Source organism: Triticum dicoccoides, chromosome 6B (assembly GCF_002162155.2).
Source record: "Triticum dicoccoides isolate Atlit2015 ecotype Zavitan chromosome 6B, WEW_v2.0, whole genome shotgun sequence".
NCBI classification, from domain to species: domain Eukaryota; kingdom Viridiplantae; phylum Streptophyta; class Magnoliopsida; order Poales; family Poaceae; genus Triticum; species Triticum dicoccoides.
In genome coordinates, this window is record NC_041391.1 from 513,412,444 (window position 1) to 513,418,547 (window position 6,104).

Sequence of the window (6,104 nt, forward strand, 5' to 3'; positions counted from 1 at the left end):
ACGATCTCGTGGTCGATCTACTCTTGTACTACTCGTATCGTCAATATTAATCAAGCAGGAAGTAGGGTTTTACCTCCATCGAGAGGGCCTGAACCTGGGTAAACATTGTGTCCCTTGCTTCCTGTTACCATCAGCCTGAGACGCACAGATCGGGACCCCCTACCCGAGATCCGCCGATTTTGACACCGACATTGGTGCTTTCATTGAGAGTTCCTCTGTGTCATCGCTGCAAGGCTCGATGGCTCCTTCAATTATCGTCAACAACACGGTCCAGGGTGAAACTTTTCTCCCCAGACAGATCTTTGTGTTCGGCGGCTTCGCACTGTGGGCTAATTCGCTTGGCCATCTGGAGGAGATCGACAGCTACGCCCCTGGCCACCAGATCAAGTTCGGAAACCTGAACTACATGGCGGACATTCGCGGAGACTTGATCTTCGACGGATTCGGGACTGTGCCAGGAGCACCGGATAGCTACGATGAGCACGGATTAGACCTGTTGTCGGACAATGCTCGGGATATCACCCCTGCAGTAGCCTCGGACCTAAATCCAGAGCAGGCTGGGTTGCCCAAGGATGGAGGGATGGACCCCGCCCCACAGGCCGCACACTCATCGGCGGTGGAGCCGAACACAGGTATCACCTCTGTGGAAGCCTGTGACTCCGGACCCCCGGACTCGTATCCGGTTGTTGGTTCCAGTCCGCGCACTCCCGAGCCAGCAAAGCCAGGTTGGGCCCCGATAATGGAGTTCACCGCTGCAGATATCTTCCAGCACTCGCCCTTTGGCGACATGTTGAACTCGTTAAAATCTCTCTCTTTGACAGGAGACTCTTGGCCGAACTATGTCCGGCTCGAGTGGGAAGCAGGCGACGAAGGAATTCGTTGCCCACCCACCACCCACTTCATTGCCACGGTTGATGATTTAACTGACGTGCTTGACTTTGACTCCGAGGGCATCGACGGTATGGACAACGATGCAGGAGAAGATTCAGAATCTCTAGGGCGCTGGACTACTACCTCATCACATGATATATACATGGTGGATACGCCCAAGGAGGAGGACGGCAACAATCTGGAAGATAAAACCCCCGGGCAAAAGCCAAAACGACGGCGCAGACGCTGCTCAAAGTCCAGCAACAGTAAAAATAGCGAGAAGAGCGCCAGAAAGATCGACATACCAGTCAACTCCGAAGGCAACAACGACCACATGGACCCAGTGATAGAGCAGGACGAGCCAGGTCACGCCGAACCCAGTTCAGAGCAGATGCCCGATCACAATGATCCCGAGGGACGAGTTCATCAAACCGCCCCAGGACAAGAACATAGTCTGGACGATGATGCATTCATCTTCCCGTAAAAACACGTGGAACGAGATAACCTCCACAGAAGGCTTATGGCCACAGCGAGAAGTCTAAAGAAGCAGAAACAACGGCTAAAAGCCGCATAGGAAACGCTCAATCGCAGATGGAATAAAGTGCTAGACACTGAAGAAAGATACGGCGACGATCGCCATACAAAGAGCTATCCAAAACGCAAGCTACTGCCAGAATTCGACGACGAGGCCGTTCCACCAAAGAATAACACGACCAGGAGGCCAGACATACCGCTTCATAACCGCAACAGAGCGGCTACCGACGCCGCGCACAATCTACGTGAGCACCTGGATAAGAAAGCCGGCGCGGCCAGGTCCATCTACGGATCTAAAGGACACACCCCGGCGAGGGACTATGGTCACCAAAACGATCATATCAACCAAATACCAGTTTTAAATAAACACCGGACACAACAACAGCCGATGGCATGCCACAACACATCCAGATACAGAGGGGCTGCTCACCCCCCTGTGCTTCACCGAAGAAGTACTGGACCATGAATTCCCACAAGGTTTTAAACCTGTGAACATAGAGGCATACGGTGGAACGACAGACCCAGGGGTCTGGATCGACGATTTTATCCTGCATATTCACATGGCTCGTGGGGATGACCTCCACGCCATCAAATACCTTCCCCTCAAGTTGAAGGGACCAGCTCGACACTGGTTGAAGGGCCTCCCCGAAAATTCAATTGGGAGTTGGGAGGAACTCGAGGATGCTTTCAGGGCCAATTTTCAAGGGACTTATGTCTGGCCTCCGGATGCGGATGATTTAAGTCACATAATCCAACAGCCCGGAGAGTCCGCCCGCAAGCTTTGGGATAGATTCCTCACTAAGAAGAATCAAATTGTCGATTGTCCGGACGCCGAAGCGTTAGCGACATTCAAACACAGCATCCGCGACGAATGGCTCGCCAGACACATCGGCCAAGAAAAGCCAAGGACAATGGCAGCCTTAACAAGCCTTATGACCCGCTTTTGCGCGGGTGAAGATAGCTGGTTGGCCCGTAAAGGCACCAGCGATCCAAGCACATCCGAAATAAGGGACGGCAACAGGAAGCCACGACGTAATAAAAACAAACGCCAAAACAAGGAAGAGAGCCCGGACAACACAACGGTCAATGCTGGATTCAGGGGCTCTCGACCCGATCAGCAAAAGAAGCCATTTAAAGGCAGTAAAGAGGGACCGTCCGGTCTGAACAGAGTCTTGGACAGACTGTGCCAAATTCATGGCACCCCCGACAAACCTGTGAACCACATGCACAGAGAGTGCTGGGTCTTCAAGCAGGTCAGCAAATTAAATGCCGAACACAAGGGAAGGGAAACACCAAGTGAAGACGAGGATGAACCTCGCCAGCTGAACACTAGGGGACAGAAAAAATTCCTACCAGAGGTTAAAACAGTAAACATGATCCATGCAACTCACAATCCACGAAAAGGCATGAACGCGCGCTCAGAGACGCGTACGATATAGAGCCCATCGTACCCACACCTAACTACTGGATGGTTTGTCCGATCACCTTCGATCACACGGACTGCCTAACTAGTATTCGACGCGGAGGATCAGAGGCCTTGGTGCTTGACCCAATAATCGACGGATACCATCTCACCCACGTCCTCATGGATGGCGGCAGCAGTCTCAATTTAATATACGAGGACACTGTCCGCAGGATGGGGATAGACCCATCCAGAATTAGTCAAAGCAACACCACCTTTGAAGGGGTGATACCAGGCGTTGAAGCCCACGGCAGGGGCTCTGTCGTACTGGAGGTAACATTCGGCTCCCCAGGCAACTCCAGAAGCGAAGAACTACTCTTCACCATCGCACCCTTCCAAAGAGGCTATCATGCATTGCTTGGAAGAACGGCCTTCACCCGCTTCAACGCATTACCGCACTATGCCTACCTTACACTCAAGATGCCCGGTCCACGTGGCGTCATCACCGTTAACGGAAACACAGAGCGCTCTTCACGCACAGAGGAACACGCAACGGCCCTAGCGGCCGAACTATAAGCGGCCTCCAATATCAAAAAGCATGACTGGTCATTAAGACCACAGACACGGTTAGACGAGTCCGGCAGCCCGGATAAAACTTAACCAGGGCACCATATATGTAATCCCATAGAGGACACCAGGGGCTATAAATATTTAATATAGCCCCACACTTGGCCCAACCTTATTGGCAGGCCAACGTTTTACACTTTTACAATCCATCGCATACTTACGTTGTTCTCTCCTACACGAGTTTTCTTTTTTACATACAACATTCGCGCGATACCCTTCCAGGATACGGCACAACAGAGACAAAGGCGCAGATGTGCAGCAAGGCCCCGCTCAAAAGGTTTCTCTTTGGATTAAGCCCCTGTGTAAACCTTTTCTATTGCCTCTTGTTGTTTAAACATCCCATGGGTTCCATACCCACAGAGGATACTGCCGTTATTGGCATTTCGCCATGACAGACTAATGCACGTACCTGGAAATACAGGGTTTATAATGAATGGGCATTCTTCAGCCCATTTTCTGTTATAAAGTCTGAATACCTTCGGGAGTGTTCGGCGTCACGAGTTTGGCCTTATATGCATCAGCTCCGAATCATGTCTTTGGTCAAATGTTGGGTTTGCCCGGCTCCTGGGTTTGCCGCCTTATGTTCCATTCTTATCGGCTAAGGCGGCCAAAGGAGAACTACTGCGATTGTGCCCTGGTTATTTCGGATGAGCACCTCAGTAGAGAAAGCCGAAAACTGACTGTCATGATACATCGCGAGACTGTTCAACCACTCAAAGACTTACCGGAATCTTTAGGATTCCTCCGCATTAACGAAGGGTAGTTTCCCAGCCATGTACATATGCACCCTTATTCGGATGCACGCAAAAGTACCAGGGGCTACATAGTAGCCCCACTGTCAAACTCCTATGTCTAAGTGAAAGTGTTATAGCTATATAGTCTGGTTGCCTAGTTCGACGTGCGATCACCTCCTTAATGGACCAAGACGTTGGAACAAGTGTGATTATGCATATTTTTCGCGAACACCCCCGCATTGTATGCGTGGGGGCTGAAGCCAACGACTGCTAACTTTCAGAATTACACATAGACATAACAACGGCCGCACAGGAGGCACAAATAATACCTTCGGGCACAAAGTATAAATATAGCCTCATAATCAAAATAACATTGTTTTTACAATGATTCGATTTATCACTCGAACAACACATTCTTCGAGCACTGCGCCCCTATTAAGCGAGCACCTTCTGTTACCTGCTCCAAGTAGTGCTCGGCCGGATACTGGCCTCCCGCCGGATTCTGGGTTGCTACAATGGTGGCCTCCATATCTGTCCAATAGGCTTTAACGCGGGCAAGAGCCACTCGTGCACCCTCTATGCACGCCGACCTTCTCATGGCGTCGATCTGAGGCACGGCCCCAAGGAATTGTTGCACCAAACCAAAGTAACTGTCCGGCTTAGGCCCCTTCGGCCAAAGATGGTCTATTACAGACTGCATTGCAAGCCTTGACAGCCTATGAAGCTCCGCTACAACAGCCATCTTCTCACTTAACGGCAGCGGGCGCGCGAGAGCATTGAATTGCAACCAGAAAAGCTTCTCCACTTCTTTATCACCTTGATCCTCGAAAAACTTGGCTGCATCAACTGTACTCTTCGCCAAGTCCGCATACGCATCTGCAGGACTCCAGCATCCATCCAGGGGAGCATACTTCGGATCCAAAAACTTCGTCCGCAGTAAGTAGGAGCCCCCAGCCGCGATTTTACCGGCTTGTTGAAGCTCCTCCCGCACACCCCTGACCTCGGTCCGCATCTCCTTGGTGGCATTAAGTGCCTTGTTCAGGTTGGCCGAACTAGCCTTATTCTCCTTTTTAAGGAGTTCATACCGGTCGGCGGTATTTTTCAACTCCACAGCCATTTCAGCTATCTTTTCCTCGCTTCGGCGATGAGCAGCCTGTTCGGCTCTCAATTCTTCGGCCGCCTTTAGGGCAGCCACATTGCTAACCCGAGCTTGTTCCTTGGCCTGGGCAAGTTCCACCCTCAGGGATTCCACGGCAGCAGCACCATCTGCAGTACAAACACATTGCATTAATATTATGCCCCTCTCATATTTTCCTATACAACATAATAAGGAAAGCAGAGCACATACCTTGTGACTCGTTCAGCCGCTCGTTCACCAGCGTGATATCGGCATCAATAGATCCGATCTGCCTCCTTAGATCGGCAACTACAACGGACTGGTTGGTTGTCGAACCCTTAGATACCTGCGCATATGTACAGCGCAATCATTACTATATGATCCCCCATTTGCCGCCTAGGGCGGGCAACCAGAGTCTCAGGGGCTAATATCCATATGGAGCACACCTAGCGCGTGTGTTATGACCGGTTTGGTCTATACAAGGAAGAGGCCCACCAGACATTAGTATTAGGGGCTTGACCCACAAGTTATCTTAGACAAGTTATTTTAGGCAAGTTATCTTAGGCTAAAGTTATAAATACTAGTTGTAAGACATCGTTTGAGATCAAGCAATAAAGAAATTTCTATTCTATTGCCCAGCTCCAGAGGAGCCGGAAACCCTAGCCGCCTCCTGCCCTAATCACCGCCGCCCTTCTCTTCCTTCGCGACGGCGCCGACGCGCCGGAGCTCGCGAGCTCGCCCACGACCTCCGCTGTTCTGCCCGTATAACCTAAGGAGTAGAGCCGGTAGGAACCCTAGTCCTACCAATTTGGCATCAGGT